Raw genomic sequence first — 17252 nt, 5'->3', positions numbered from 1 at the left:
AAACTAACGAGCTGGCCACAAAGGGAATCCGACTTGAGGCGAGACGTACTGCTCTCTGGCTGCTATTTCATCCCTTGGAGGAACAAAGTGAACCTGGGGCATATAGTCCTCAGGGCTCTGGGATGTACTCTGAAACAGAAGATGTGGGCTCCCTGTGATTTTACCTCCTGTCCATTAGCTTGAGCCACCAGGAAGAAAGCAAGAATGAGATGGGCATACAGTAACCATTGAAAAGTCCTCTGGCAGGTGGTATTGTAGAGCTTATAGAAAAGAGGAACCCAGCATAAAATAGACATAATTTGATGGTTCTTCAAAGCATAAAGTCCCTCAAACCTCATCCCTTTATGGTACCGACATAAAGGCAATGGCAGCATTACAGATGTCACTAATGAAACTAACCCAGAGACAGTCCATCATTTGCCATCGGCACCATATATTTGGGGTCTTTTTTTTACTGTTAACCCCTGAGATTTCCATTGTACCTTTTCCTCCAAAACACCCTCAGTGCCTTCATATTGGTAATCTCATGCTTCATCACAACACTTTAGATAATAAAGGACAAGAATATTAGAGGGATTAAGGAACAGAAAGAAACAGTGAATACACCGGACTGCACAATAAAATAGGAAGATGCCCAAGAAAAGAGGACAATCAGAGAGGCTAAAAGAGGAGGTGAATTTTGAACTGGGCTTGAGGACAGAATGTATTTCCCACAGGCAAGGGAGCAGGAAGCCGGCACTCTGGGGAAACCATTATCTGCAGAGGCCCAGAGATTGGGGGAGGGGGGGGGCGGCATTGTCATGTGATCATGAGATTGGGTGGGCACTGCGCGTGTGGGCAAGTGTTCAGAGTGCCGATGGCCCCGGGGGTCAGCCAGAGCTCCCTGGTACTGTTACAGAAAATGGGGGTGGGTCCCCAGTGGTTTGGGGATGGGAGAATAACAAAGCAACATTTAGAGCCTACTGTTCTGGAGCCAAGTGGATGGCAGGGGTAAGGGGAAAACTACTCTAAGATGGTCCACCAAACCAGCAAAGGAACGCCAGTCTCTGTCTCAAAGCCCTTCCGGGTTCTTCCCTACCCCGCTTCCTGTGAGCTCCAGAAGTACCAAGTATGCGGAAGTAGGAGCGTGTCAGTTACCCTTCCTGCCTGTGCTAGGGGTCAGACCTTTGGAGATCACTCTCCTCCGAGCCTTCCTGTGTTAAACAAACCTCCCATCCTCCAGAGTCATCCAGCACCGCTTTGTTCTTCCGTCAGGACCCAGTCCCTAACATTTGGTTCCCTGACCCGGAAACCCAACTGCGCTGGCCTGTTGCCACTGGTTTGGGGGCAATGGTGGGACAGTGACGGAAGGGGTCAGAACCGAGAAGGTGCGCCCTACCCAATCTTCCGCAGTCTCCTGCCAGGTGGGCTGGGACCCACCAGCTCTGCTGGTCCTTCCAGACTCAAATGAGACTTGACAGGTGAGGACCAGGTCCCCGCGTTGGATCCTGGTAAGTCCTGGGGCCCCAGGAGCCAGTCAGGCCCACCTGTCAGAGTGGAAGGGAAGACTTAGCACCTCTCACAGACCTCCTAGAAGTCTCACAGGTGCGGCCTCCGGGGGTGGGAATGGGGGGAGGAACTGTAATAAGTTCTGGAGTGAACGCGTGAGTGAATGTGCAGTTTGACCTGGCTTGTCAGGCAGATTGATTCTGTGGCCCCACGGTCTTGAGACTACGGAGTCCGAGTGGGCCCTAACCTGCTTCCGTGGGGACCTTATAGGGTCTATGGTGAGCCCCTTCGGGGCGCTAGTCTGGGTCCCAGTCTGGGACTCGCTTCGGCTAAAAGGCACCCAAGTCTCCTCCGGGAGGGCGGACAGGCAGGCATCAGACTGGTCTCTCCTTGGGAGGGGCACCCACCCTTTGTCTGTCTCTGCGCCACTGCACATGGGAAACAACCACGGGATTGGGGCAGAGAAAACCTAGGGTCTTAGACTGTTTGCTCAAAAATTTTAAGAAGGGATTCTCAGGAGACTGTGGATCAAAAACGTCTCCTAGAACGTTTTGGCAGACTACGTGAACTGGAATGGGCCAACTGGCCCTCCGAGGGGCCCTAAGACCCAACCACTGTCCAGGTCATTTACAAAATTATGGTCGGGACTCCCAGATGCTCTGACCAATTCCCATATGCTGATTCTTGGCTTCAGATAACCCAAACTCTGCCTCCAGGGGTCCGATTCTGTGCTAATGGGAAGGACCAGTTTGTAACCCAAGTAAAAAAGCCCAAGGGCTGTAAGGAACCAAAGCCTATTGGGGACGCCCCGCCCCGGGGCATCAGGGACAGCAGCGGGGATGAGCTCTGGACAAGGATGCGCCCATCAGGAAGCACGGGACCGCAGTCCTCCGGACCCGGGTCCTAAAGCTGAGCTGCAGGAAGACAGTGCTCCTGCTTCTTCTAAGCAAGTGGCCTTTGTGGGGAGATGCTGATTTAGCAGCTCTGACAGCCCAAGGAAACCTGATCCAGACAGAAACAGAATGTAAAATAACAGGAGCTCTCATCCTTATGTTTAAGAGACAGGGTGGGGGGCTGTGGGGGGCTCAGTCAGTTCAGCATCCGCCTTCCACTCAGGTCATGGTCCCAGGTGTCCTTCAAGACAGGAACTTTAAGGAATATTCCCAAGCAGCTGCTGAAACTCCCTCTGTTTCTGGGAAATTCCCTGTCTCTCTGGCCCGACAGGGACTGCCTATCCCCCCCACCCCTTGTTGGCGGGAAAACACGGAGTTTGCTCCTCTGTTGGAACTGATGAGCTCCTGAACCAGGAACCCTTTCTCTGCCCTCTGGCAGCACTTGGTCTCTTCTGCCTCCCCATCCCCCCTACTCCAGTTTCTGCACCACCTTGGGCACAGCCTGCATTACCGGCTTCTAGACCATCCTGGGTGCCTCAGGCACCGTGGCTCCTCCCTTCACTGTCAAGGAGCAGGAAGGGCACCCCCTGGACCTAACACCGCCCACTCCAGATTTCCCCAGGTGTCTCAGGTGAAAATTGGCCATGGGGAGGATCCAGGTGGAACACAATTCAGTATTTAAACCAAGTTAAATTTGTGGGTTTAATTAAGCCGTCATGTCTTTTAAGTTATCAGCAATAAATGTAAAACTTTTATTCTGTCAAGGTTTACTGAAGGTCAAATAACCTCATGTTATCTCTGTTGCAATTTGTCAGCAAAAAGATGACAAAAATGGTGGTTAATTGTCTCATCAAAATGTTCATGGGTAATTGTTAAGATAGCTTTCAAAGTCTCTGATGACCTGAAAAGTTAAAGATTTGCTTGGATGTAAATGGTATTTGTTGGGCATCTTGGTCTTTTCCAAGTAAGAAGAAGTGCTAAATCACTGACAACTAGACATGGGTTTGTGCTTTTGACTTCTTATTGCAGGGAAAGTAAGGATATTTAAATCTGTTGGTAAACATGTTTTGTGCTTAACTGATTCCTAAATTTGCCATCTAAAGAATTCTGGTGTAACAGTTCACAAGTGGTTACTAAGTTTTTACTGGCAACTAAGGTTTCTAAGAGTGCAAAAATGCAAAACTTTGCTGACTGTAACTGAGGCTGATGGAAATAAGGGAAACAATTCTGTATGCGCAAAAGTAGGAGATACTTAAAAAAGATATAAGGAATGGAAACGTATTTCTGTTGAAGGTAAAAGAAGGTAATTTTGTCCTAAATGAGATGGTTCTTTGGAAAGAAATGGCTTGGGACAAAATCTAAATGCAAAGGAAAGACGTAGAAGGTTTGTGGAGGGAAAACTTTGGAACAGAATTTCAGATGTGGTCTGGACAGACTAAGAGTTAAATGAATGGGCTTCAAAGTACATTGCTGTAAGATTGACATTTTGCTTTCTCTCTGTTCAAAAAGACAAAGTATTCTCCAGATGTTGGTCTGCTCTTGATAAGAAAATATAAATAGTTGTTATCTCTGCCGTCCCAAATACCAGTTTCTATGTTTTGCCTTTATCAGGTCTTTAACATCCCTAATTCTACTTGGGCATTTGCTTTAAAACTTTATAAGGTTTTAACAAATTTCCCAAGATTTAAATTAGAAGTTAAGTCTTCTTAACTTATGAGGCCTTTTATTTGGTATGCTAAGTCACTATGGAAGTACTGTTAAACAAATGACAAGACTTGGGTTATATTTGGGTGGGTGCTAGAACTATGCTGGAGGTAGAGTGCAGTTCCTAAAGTTTAATGTACTAATACAAGAGCATCACTCGTTGTTCCGACTATTGAAGCGTTGTGTGTTACAGAATCACTAAGCTTCCTCGTCAGTTGTATCATGGTGAACTCTCATGCTGGATCATTGGCAATGTCTATTTTTGAGTTTCTGTCATTTATAATTGTTCTTATTGTCTTGCAAAATGAGTTTCATCTTCAAGGAAGTTCAGGACTTAGGACAAAAACAGGTATTCAGTATCTTTAAGATCAAAACCGAAATGAGTAAAAATTTCCAGAACTAACCAAAAGTTTCATTCAAAAAGAATCAGCAACATGGGTCTTAATGAGCTGGAAGGATGATTATAGAGTTGTGACTCTGGTTTGAAACATTGCTGGTCTCTAATGTTTACTCTACCAAATTAAGGAAAAGTTCTCCTAAGATATCTGTGACTTTAAAAAAATGTGATGAAGTATTCATCTGTAAACAAATTGAAGCATTTAACTTTTCTCTCTACCTGAACCCTCTAAAATTCAAAAGGTCTCAGTAATAAGTATTCTTTCTTCCGTGGCAATCATAGTTTTTTGTGTAAGTTCAATAAGAATCTGTTCTCCTTGTGGGGCATCTGGGTGGCTCAGTGGGTTAAGCCTCTGCCTTGGGCTCAGTCATGATCTCAGAGTCCTGGGATCGAGCATCGGGTTCTCTGTTCAGCAGGGATCCTGCTTCCCACCCACCCCCCTCTCTTTGCCTGCTTCTCAGCCTACTTGTGATCTCTCTCTCTGTCAAATAAATAAATAAAATCTTTTTTAAAAAAAGAATTTGTTCTCCTTGTAACAGAACACCATTGAAAACATTGGTTATTTTACCAAGGCTTTGACTGGAATGTCTTATTTGAGAAACATGTAGACTCAGATACGACCAAACAGTTTTAATGAACTAAGTTTGACTTTATGAAATGTGGAACCATAAAGTCCCTTGGAAATATTGGCTTGATACTTTGCTTACAGAGTTCCCAGCAGCCTCACCAGGTGAGTAAAGAATGTCACTCCCTGGCAGTTGAAGGAACCTCAAGATATATTGGGGACATCATGAAGACGAAGCCACCTAAAGCTACAGGCATTGCAGGCATGTCTGATGGCAAGTACTTGGCTTGGCTTCTGGCCTGGAGAGGCTACTAAATGTTTGACCTAGAGATTCCTTATGGAAGTTCCAGCAAAGCAGATTTTAAAAGATCTATATGGTCAATCATTCTTGCTGAGCTTATATAAATAATGATGCTGTCTGTTAAAACTGGACTTGTTTTTCAAACAATTTTTTTCAATTTTCAAACAATTTTTTCAAACAAAAATTTCAAACAATTTTTTCAAACAAATTTTCAAACAAATTGATCTTATTTGGCTATCTCTGGAAATGAGGGTTATTACAGAGAAAAAAATATGTTTCAGTAATACACCTTTGTGGATGTTAAATTTAGTTCTGATTGTCTTTGAATAATGTTTACCTAAGCCAGACAAGAGATCAAAGGCCCCAATAGATGGGAGGCAGACTTATTAAATACCAGGCAATGCTTAAAATAACACCCAAAAGCTGTCAAACTTTAAACCCAGCTACCCATGCACCAGGACCTGAACATTGTGCTTCTATAGAGCATAACTGTTGGAGGTCATTGATCTTGTTTATTCTAGTCAACCAATTTAAAAGATTCCCCAATCAAAAATACAGATGACAATTGGTTTACTGATGGTAGTAGTTTTATGAAAAAGGAAATAAAAATCTGGGTATGCTATAGTGTTTACTCATGCTTGGCAATTGCCAGAGTCTTAAGAATTAATATTTATACCAACTCTAAATATGCTTCCCTAGCCCAACATGCTCATGGAGCAAATTGGAAATTATTAGTCTTCTCACGGCTGTATACCTACCTCACTACAATTCACCTCAAAGGCTCTATGGCCAGCCACCCCTATAATAAGGAGGCTTAGAGGAGACCTCGAACAGATTGGAGACTTAGACGAGTCCCAACACCTCCAATCCTTGGGAAAAACTCTTAAGGTGCATCTCCAAGAAGCTTTAGAAAGGACCCCCTCAAACCACAGTGGACTGGGCACCACACTAGTTAGTTACTTAGTTAGTTGTACTAACTACCCCTACTGCCCTCAAGGTCTCAGGTGTGAACCCACGGGCCCACCACTGTAGAGTAAAGATGGCTCACCAGTAGTATGAATCACACCAGTGGAAAGCCCAACCAGACCCTATGGACCCACTTCGGCTCCACCTCTGGCGAGACCCCACCCACTGATGAATGTCTGTTTGTCGTGGTCCCTGGCTATCATCGGTGAGATACTCCTCACCTAATGAGTCAGACTTTACGCTACTGCCCTTTCTGATTGGGCTTTCTCCCAGAAACTTGTTACTGTTACTGCTTATTGGGCAACCTTAGGAAGGAACCTTAGGATGGATTGCAAAGTTCATAGAAAACACCGCCATCCAGATATTAGCCTTGCAGGGCTGTTGGCCCATAGTAGATGACAATGATGCCCTTTGAACTAGGTGTTTGAAGGGGCATCAAAGGCGGGGGGGATGATAAGCAAAAAACTGTGCTCTAAGATAGTTGACCAAACCAGCAAGGGAATTTCCAGTCCCTGTCTCAAAGCCCTTACAGGTTCTTCTTCCCTACCTGTTTCCCACACGCACCAAAGGTACCAAGTATGCAGAAGTAAAAGGGTGTCAATTACCCTCCCTGCTTGTGCTCGGGGCTCAGACCTTTGGAGATCACTCTTCTCCGACCCCACCAGTGTTAAATAAACCTCTGATCCTCCAAAGTTTCCAAGTGCTGCTTGGTTCTTCCTTCAGGACTCAGTCCAGCTTCTGTCACAACAGGAGAAGCAGACTGATGACAGGATGAGTTTGGTGTGACCCTGCCTGGTCATAGGCTGGAGAAGAGGGAACCAGTGGGGATGTCACCAGAACCCAATGACTGAATATGAACAAATGAAACGTAAATGAGTACATCTTCGAGCCTGGCTGAGAAGGAAGTGGAACGGAGAAGCTGAACACAGGGAACAGAGTTCTAGGGAGAAATCTTGACTTCTGGCTTTGGACATGTAATTTTGGGGGTGATGGAGGGATATCTGGACAGACCCAGACAGATATCTGGCAGATGGAGTTAAGAAATTGAAACCTGCCTCAGGTGCCTGGACAGGGACACGACCATAAGAGCAAGGGCTGTCTGTACAGAGAATGCAAATCCCTCCTGTCCTGAGGAGGAGGAACTGAGTGAAAAAAATAGACGTGGTGGGCAGAGAACTGGGAGGAAAGCCTGTCAGAGGTACCCCCCAGAAATCCAGGGCAGAGAGCTCAAGAAGGGCAGGCAGCTGAGAGGCTGAGAGGACAGGGATCGCTGGAGGAGCCCTGCATTAGCGGATTTTGAATTTCCAGAGCCCCATGGAAAGAGAGAGGACTTGAGCTCCCCATCAATACACGACACCTTCAGTTAGAAGAAACTAGAGTTTCATTAGCTGGCAGAGGTCAGGAGGAGGAAACTGGCCTTGGAATAAGCATCAAAACATGGGTAGGATTGGGTAGGATTGGGGAAGGTGCAGAGAGGAGGGACAGCAGGACTGCTGGGGAAATCTTTAGGGCCTTTGATTGCCCTGTTGGCTGCATTCTCTGTGGGGGCAGAATGGAAATGCTCGTTGCCAGTTACATGTATTTATACAAGTCACTTCTTAGTTTTTCTAGGTTGCTTTTTTAATTGTTGTTGGCTAACATCCCCCAAATATTTTAAGTTAATCACAATGCTTAAACTGTAACAGGAATAACAGAAATAACAACATGGCATGGATTAAAAACGGAAGGAGAAAAGAAGAAAATAAAGGTGGGAAACAGAGGCGGCCAGAACGACACTGGAAAATACACATTCCGCAAAGCCCTGTCACTGTTCACAGGGGTCGCCGTGAGCTTGTCAGGGAAGAGCCAGTGCTGCCGACCAGTGACCTAAGAAGTGCACCCCCTACTCTTCCCTTCCCCCAGAACATTTCTCACACTAGGCGCTGGCATGGATAAGGGAGCACAGGGCAGAGGCCAATGCTGTAACTCCCAACTGGGGGCCCACTGCTCTGCTCTCTCTTCCTCCTTGTGGAAGGGTCCTGGAGACCCTTTTCCCTGTCCTCTTGGTGGTCATCCGGAGTGACAGACCCAGCTGACTTGTGGTGCGGCAAGAGTGGAAAGCACATCGCCTCCAAGGGCCAGAGAAGGGATCAGCACTAATCACTTGGAGTGCCTTTGTGCGCTGTGTGTCTTTGGGTAAGTCACTTCCCTTGGGGAGGGGCCCGCCCCTTCCTTGTGGGATCCATGAGATGATCATTCCGGCCCGCCTACCCCGCAGTGTGGTGAGCAGATCAAAACCTCATGGACTATCTGTTTCTTCAGCTGCTCCGAGACATCATGCCACACACGCAGCTCTGACCTACAAAAAATCATAATAGAGTGACTCTTGCTTTGCTGATCAGTTACTAGGACCCCGGAACCTGTCCTCTCTCACCCGGCTCTGAGGCCATCAGGTAGACCCTGACTCTCAGATAGGACTCCTGGCCTGGAGGCAGGCCACTCGTGCCTCCCTCGAGCTGGCTGGGAGCCAAGGGGGTGAATGCGACTCCGACCGTTCTCCCGGTTTCGGTGCTGTGTATTCAACACATTGTTCAGACACTGCGTGGGGTGATGATGAGGTCCACGGGCTCGGTGCCGCGCCGAGTGTCTTGCACAACAACCACCCCTCGGCAGAGACGGCTGGGAATGAGAGCATGGGAAAGTCCGCTCCAGAACCGCATGAGCCCTCTTTTAAACACGCACATTGTCTCATTCTCACTTGGTTATTGGCCAGATTAAAAGGAAGACCAGCTTGCCATGTAGCCTTTGATGTGAAACTGCTTAGATAATGTTTCCTTTGGCCATTTATCTATGTAGCAAGGAGGAACCTGAAACCAGCCTGGCCTGCGTCCCCTTTCCGTTGGAGCAGGAGCACCTCTTAATGGTTTCAAGGTAGTAGCTCCTTGCTTTTTGGGTTTGTTCCTCAAGAGCAGGTCTCTGTCTTTCCTTCTCCTTCTCCTGAAGCAGTTGATACTTACAAAGTGGACTTGAGTTGCCTCATCTCTTTTCCAGTGTGTTTTCCCCAGTTTGTTTTCAGAGATATGTAGTAGGCTTCATATTTTATATGCTGAGCAGCATAAAGAAATTCTCCAACCCCAAACACTCCTGAGCTGCAAAGAATAGAGACTGCTCCCGTCCCTATCCCATCGGGAGCCAAATGCAGTGATTCCAGGACCTCTGGAAAGAGACCTCTCTCTTTCCAGTTCCAAGCACCTATATCTGATGTATGATGATGTAGAACGTTTCCCAGTTCCTCTTGGCTGGTGACCTAGAGTGAGAAACTCTCAAAGATTCCCATGAAGGTGGCCAAGTAACAATGACCAAGACCCCATGGGTTGGCAAACCCAAGGGAAGGGACTGTTTGTTGAACAGCTGAGATTCCAGTCTCCATTGCCCCAGTTAGGTTCATTTACAAACAACACAGGATGCGAGTAAAATTGGACAAATTCCAGATGCCCCTTGTTAGTACCATTGGCTCATGCTCTTTAGTGGCCCAGAGGGAGGTGGAATGCCCACAGCACTCTCAGAGCCTGCAGCCATGAGCCCTCCCAGCCCTCAATGGTGTGTGCTAAAGAAATGCCATGCCGGGCCTGCCAAGGGGAGGTGGGGACAGGAGCTTGTCAGACAGAGGCTGGGAACCATGGTTGTGTATGTGATACAGGTGTCCACCCATCACATGTCTACTCTTAAATTCAGATCTGATGCACTCTAATTCCAGGAATGGAGTTAGTCACGATTAGTAACAGTTCTGTTAGTAGCATGAAGAGCTTCTCCAATGGACAAAGGAAGAGAATTCTAAAGTATTTTGCTGCTCGCTAGCCGTGTGCCCTTGGAAAATGAATTAACCTTAGTTTCCTCACCTGGAAAATGGGGTAATAAGATTACCTACCTCATACAGTTGCTGTGAGAGTGGAATAGGAAAATGTGTAAAATGCTTAATAATGTAGCAATGGTAGTTAATAATGGTAGCAATTAATAAAAATGAATCTATAGATCAGTATTCAGGAGAGCTATAGTCCCGTGGACATGGTAAATTTCACAGTCCCTTGGGTTTGGTCTAGCACGTCCTTGGCTTTGAGTTCCTCTGTAGAAGCTGGGCAGGGAGGCACCTGTACTACAGTAGCTTTAAGTGGTGGAATTAGAATCAGGAGCTTTGGGGAATGCTGAGAGGGTTGGCAGAAAATAATCATTGAAAATCACGGTTCTGTGCCCAGTCAGTTCTGCTCTGCCTGCCTTACCACTGAGATCTACAGATTTCCTAACACAGAAGATGTTGTCGAGGTTCCCATTTGTAGCAAGAACAAGTAGCAAGTTGGGACAAGTTGGTGAAGGAGGCAAGCACTAACTTAGAAGAAGCTTTTGCCACCTTGTGCTGAATAAGTGTTTGTTATGTTGAGGTTTTTATTACAATATTATTATTGTGGTTATCATTGCTACGGGACCCAAGGAAACTTGTCGGGGGGGGGGGTGCCTAGGTGCGGGGGAGGGAATCATCACCTGTCTGTTTGAATGTTTAAACTGTAGCCAAGGTTCTCAGGAAGTGATGTTAACACCTCTAGAAGGGTAACATTGTGGGAAGGCATCACCTTTCCCCCAAAAAGGTACACAGTGTGACTCTGCACCTGAGCCCTTTTGGAGGACTGGGGGGCGGCTCTGGCCAAGAGGTTGAGAACAAGACCCCTCCCCCAAGCAAGGGCCTTTGTAAAATCAGCTAAGCCTAAAGGACTGCAGAGAACAAAACTGAAAAATGCCCAGAACACTTTCTTCGGCTGCCTGTTCGTTCTGTTTTTTTCCCACAAGAAACTGTTATTCTTACAAACTAGTTATAAGGCTCGCCCACAAGAAGAATCGATAACCTTAAAAAACCTAGGGAAAATAAAACCACCCTGGAAACTCACTCAACCCCAAGGGCCATGATGACCCAGGATTCTGATTTGGGTTTTTTTTTTTTTTTTTCATAGCTCGCTCAAAGATAACAAATAAAACTAATGCGCAAAGCCACATACATATTGGAAACACTTGTCCTTTATTTTTTTTCCACTTACCCTCAGCGATATCAAGGACTTCGTAACAAATTAGCTTGTCAGGAATTCTTTTCAGGAAACTAAACCACAGTTTTAGTCTTGTCTATTCAACACATTGTTCAGAAATGTTTTGGTAACCTTTAAAGCCCTACTCTAGGAGAGAAGTTCCCATACCCTCCAATTAAATTCTTTCCTATTTTGAAGGTCATTAAGATTTTGGAAGATGTGCTCTACATGAGTTTGAGTCAGACATCTATGTTCTCAGCTGAGGAGGCAGGAAGGTCCCCACAGCCACCAAACTGGGCTGGGCCAGGCTCTCTGTGGTCAGGAAGGAGAGTTCGGGGATGTTGAACAGAGCCACCCACTAGGGAGTGTTTACTGGTGGATAGACTTCCAACTGCTGGGGTAGATGCCAAGGTGTGAACAGATCTGGAGAGGACTCATTCCATGGAAAGCCTGGGGAAAGCCCGGAAGTACAGAGTTGGTCCTCAGAACCTCAACCTGCTGGAGACATTCCTCCCACCCTTAGTTACCGATCTGTTCATGGCAGGGACTTGAACACTTATTTGTATGCCCGTGTTCACAGGTGTAATATATCCATCCGATAGTACATTATCCAGCCTCAGAAAGGAAAGATATTCTGACACCTGTTCCAATGTGGATAAAACTGAAGGACCTTACACTAGGTGACAGAAGCAAAGCCCCAAAAAACAAATATTGCTTGCTTCCCCTTCTATGAGACATCTCGAAGGTCAGATCCATAGCGTGAGGGTGGCTGGGGCAGGGGAAGGAGGAAATGGTGCATTATTATTTAACAGGTTCAAAGTTTCTGTTGGAAAGGGTGAAATGTTCTGAAGATGGATGGTGGTGTCGATAACACAATAAGGAATGTACTTAATGCCCCAGGACAATTCCCTAAGACATGGTTAACACGGTCCGTTGTTGTCATGCGTATTTTACCACAATAAAGAAAAATCCTACTCATGAAAATATTTGACAAATCCATATGCTCTCAGGGGTAGATGGCTGGTGAGACTATTATCTCTCGGGACGCTTGCATTTTAGCAGAAGCCTTAGATCAAGGCATCTTATCCCAGCTGTTAGAGGAGGACCTGCGAGGGAATGAAAAATGAAAAATCTCTTCTTCACCATCCCTGTCTCCGACACAGACCTGGCTCTCCTCCCTCGGCAGGAGCAGAAATCACTAGAGACCAGGCATGTTGGTGTTTACAAACACCTCCCCGTGCTGCGTCCTCTCCAACTCCAGCAGACTGTCTTCCGTCTTTAATTTGTGTTCACTTTCATTTCTTTTCGTGAACCCCAAGCTCTTCTTCTCTCTTATGACCAAGACAGAATTTGTACTGAATGGTTCTCTTTGCCACCCCACCTGTTCCTGAAATGGCTACAGCCACGCTCCTGGTGCTCAGAACAGCAAAATATTCCTTGTCACTGGGAACCGTTCTCCAAAGGGACAGTAGTGTTTTCCAGTGCCTGTTGTTGAAAATGCAGATTTTGCCAGAGAAGGAAGATTTAGACAAGGTTATATAATGGGATTTGAAGAGTTCAAGGGGACCTTTGAGATTATTCAGTCTGATATTTTCGTTTCACAGATGTAGAAAATGAGCCAAAAAAGAGAAATGACTTCCACATAGTAAACCTCACAACCCAGATTTCAGGACTTCAGCCCGATGCTTTTTCTCCTCTGCCACCTGGGATAGAATTTTTGGAAACTTGTTATACTGAATCCCCCATATTAGTTTACAGAAGTAAAACATGGCCATTAATTGCAAATGTTTCCAAAAGGGTTCAAGCAGCGTCTTTTAATAGAACACATTAGCCCATTAGTACCCACTAAACACATCATCACTCAGTTTACCAGATGAGCTTAAAGGAAGCAGGGTTTGGTGGGCGAGGGGTCTGAGACAAGAAGAGTTCTTTCTTGGGGAGTGGAGTGGAAATGAGGGGGGAAGACGTGGGGTCCTGCAGCCGGGTGAGGGTAAGGGTGTTATGGTTTGGAGACCTGGTTTTACTTGCTCTTCTGCCTCTGAAGAGCAGTTGTCACTTGGCCCCCTCCCTGCCACTCTCAGAGCTTAGCTTTCTTGTCTGTAGCATAGCAGCTGTGGGTGAGGAGAGAAGAGGCATCATCAGGGACAGGTGTCCTTGAACCTGACATCAGAGTCGCTGCAGAGAATTGATTAAAGGCATTGCCCCATAGTTTCCTCTCTGGCTATTCTGATGCAGTTGGACCGAGGTTCAGCCTGGAAGTCTGTATGTCGGGTTCATCTCATTTTAAATGTGAATTAATTTAGTTATTACTGAACAGCTGTTTGCATGTGTTACGTTTAAAATTCAAAAGTTGAAGAAGAAGAAGGAGAAAAAGTGTATTTATGTATTGGAAGATTTCCTTCCAAAGTCTTGTCCCGTCCCCAGCCCTCTTTCCAGAAGCAGACCCGTTATCGGTTTCTCGGTATCTCTCCAAAGATGCCACCAACACTGTTAACACATAGTCCCAAGACAGGCGTTGGGGGGGAGGGGCTTCTGTTCCAGCTTCTCCTTACCCCTGAGGAACTGAGGCCTAGAGCTGGCAGAACATCACTGCTCATAGAGCAATAGGGCAATGACTCGGAGAGTCCATGCTGTTTGTTCTTTGCCTGGCATGTCTGGAGGCCCCAGCCCGTGTCTGCTGATATCCTCATCTTGCTCGCGGTCATTGCCGCCAGGGACTGGAGGGCCCTGATGCGTCTCCTGTGGACAGGAGAGCTGAGTTCTCTCCTGCCATGAAATCAGGCCAGGAAGGGCTTCCCCCTCTCTCGGGCCCAAAATCCAGCTGCAGCTTCAGGGGCTCTCTCACATGACTGTGGGGACCCCGGTGCTGCCCTACAGGGAAGCTTGACCAGTAAGACCCGCTTCTCCTGGGTGCCCAGGAAGATGCAAGCACCGCTGTGGGTACTACCTCTTTCCCTTCTCTCCCTTTTTTTTTTGTGGCACCCCAAATTTAAGCACGGGGATGGTTTCTCAAACAGGATTGATTTCATATCTGAAAAGGAGCTGGAAATCCCAGAAAAGGAGCTGGAAATCCTAGAGACGAAAAGCACCTTCGTTCCTGACATTTGAGTCAGTCATGGCCTTCCAGATCTCCCAGTAATGGTCCCAGAAACCATCATTTGCACAGACTTCTGCCCTTAACTAATAAATAACACCGTGAAGCTTCACCAGGGGTCTGTTTCTGGACAAATTATCTTTTCAACACTCGGATCAGTTTACTTCATGGCGTGGTTGTTTCCTGTTTCTCAGCATCCAGTTCAGTTTGGCCTGCCCCAGAGCTGGCCGTGAGTAGGGCTTTGTGTGTGAGCATTCAGAATTCTTCTGCAGTCCCGGGGTCGTGGTTCCTGTGTCGGAGCCCGAGGGGCAGCCCCACGAGGCCCAAGGGCCCTGACTCGAAGGCCAGGCACCTGGGCCCCGCTCCGGGCCGGCAGCTGACTCCTCGCCCCGGGCCCGCTGCCTCGGCCGGCACAGCTCCCCTCCTGCTGCGGCTCTGCCAGCTGTGAGATGCCTGGCCAATGCCGGTTCCTTGATGGCACTGAGATCTGAGAAGAAATCGCAAGTGTGGCAGAACTTGGAGTCCAGTCTTCAGCCAGGCACTGGGGGCGGAGCATCTGTAGGACTGATAGGCTGTCACCCCCCCCAACCTCGGGCCAGCTGCACACGTCCACCACCCCTACCCACCCCCCGCTGCTTCCACCAGCAACCCCAACTAACCCATCAGCTCCGCTGGCCCCTGCTGCTTCTCTCCAGAGCCCAACCCCATTTCCTCGAATTCCCTTTTCCTTCTGCCTTTCCTTCATTTTTGCAAAAGGATGACTGCTCCCTGCCAGTGTGCTAGGTGCTGGGAATACCTAGTGAGTGAGGGGAGCTGGTCCTCCGCAGCTTGCCGTCTAAGGTGGGAGACAGAAACGAACCCCTCCCTCTAACGTCCTAGGAGAACAGCTATGCGTACTGGGAAGGAGGAAAGCCGCAGTGCGAAGGTAGAGGAAGGCAGTTTTGATAGGTGAGCAGGGGCTAGGCCGAGTTGGGGAGGGAGATTTTGCAGAGAAGTTGACATCTGAGTTTTCTTCATTCTTTCCTGCTTCCAAAGAGGATTTTAGAAGGATGAATATAGGGGAGGGGCGAGAAAGACCACCATGATTCATCATGTAGCCTAGCACGTATCTGGCATTCAGAGGTGTGTCCAAAGCCCAGAATCTTACTTAACCTCATAAAGACTCTCTCTAGCATGTTGGCTTCTAGGGGGGAAAAAAAGTGCAGATATAAGCAAGAAGAGAAAATCCAGAGTGCCCGGACTCAGCCTCAAGGGAAGCACATCTGTCCTTCAAGCAAGGACGGATCCTAAGTGTATATAAGCAAAGCAGAAGGTGCCTGCAGGGCCTTCAAGACTGATTTGGAGAGGTAGGGGAACGTGACCAGGAATCCACAAGAGCCAATAAAAACGACAGCTGCACCACTTTCTGAAATGCGAACGGACCTTGTAAGGAGGTGGGGTGGGGGGCATGTTCTGGAAGAAAGGCTCTTGAAGAGAAACTCAAAACACAGTTTACTTCCCCTTTGCTCTGTGACCTGAAGACACTGATTTTGATAAAGGCTTGCCAAGTGTGCCAGGCTGGCAAGTGGAGTAACAGCTGCTCTGCTGGAATTCAGGAGGAGTAGGGAGCAGAAAGGAAGTGGGATCTTTTTTATTTTTTTTAAGATTTTTTTTTTATTAATTTGACGGACAGAGATCATAGGTAGAGAGAGAGGAGGAAGCAGACTCCCCGCTGAGCAGGGAGCCCGGTGCAGATCTTGATCCCAGGACCCTGAGATCATGACCTGAGCCGAAGGCAGAAGCTTTAAAGGAATTGGGATCTTCTCACACAGATCTCAGCCCAGGGTCCACAGTGGGGATGCACCAGTGGAAATATGTTCCCACAGGTCCTTCCATGGCAGCAACACCAGGCAAGTAGGATTCTGCCTGCTACGGTCAGAACATTTCACTCAGCTGAGCATCCCCACAAGCCAGGCACTGCAGCAGGCTCCTACCTTCAAAGCCTTTGTGGTTGGATTTCTACTTCCGGGGCCTGCTAGCATAATCGTTGCACCAAGTAACATTAATGGAAAATAGGGGAACTTAACTAGCTGAACTCAAAAATTTGTATTTGTTGTATAAGAATGACCAAGTGTTTAAAAAAATAATTCTTGCATTTGGCCCCATGGAGCTGTTGAAATAGACAAAGTCAAGAGTGGTAATAAGACTGGTCTGGACTTAGGCAGGCTTCAAACTCCAGGGCTGCCATTTATGTGTGACTTGTGGCATGATGCTTATCTTTTGCCATCTCATGTTGTTCTACTGAGGGAGAGAGTAACACATAAATTGCAGTATTACAAAAATTAGTGACAATGCATGTCAAAGCATAGGACATGGCATTCAATAGATAGGATTTTTTTTTAATTTTTAGTTAAAAAATTAAAAAATTTTTTAAAAACAGACTAGGAGAAAGTATTTGCAATATATGTAACAGACAAAGTATCCATAACCAGAATATGTAAAGAGCTCCTAGAAATCAATAAGAAAAAGACAAGCCAATCGAAAACTGGACAAATGATATGGATAATTAATTCATAGGAGAATAAATATAAGAGGCCATTTCAGCTTATATGTGAAAAGATTCTCATTCTCACTAGTAATCACGACTCTGCAGACTCAAAACGACAGGATGCCATCAATACTAGTTATAAGTTTGTGTAGCTCTACCATAGAATAAACTACACATACTGACTCCTTTCCATTTACCAGGAAGAGGGAAAACAACATGTTTCTAAACATAATGTGAAGTGAAGAGAACTGTAGAAGAGCAATACATGA

This window comes from Mustela erminea, chromosome 5 (assembly GCF_009829155.1).
Source record: "Mustela erminea isolate mMusErm1 chromosome 5, mMusErm1.Pri, whole genome shotgun sequence".
NCBI classification, from domain to species: Eukaryota; Metazoa; Chordata; class Mammalia; order Carnivora; family Mustelidae; genus Mustela; species Mustela erminea.
Note: the sequence above shows the minus strand (reverse complement) of the source record.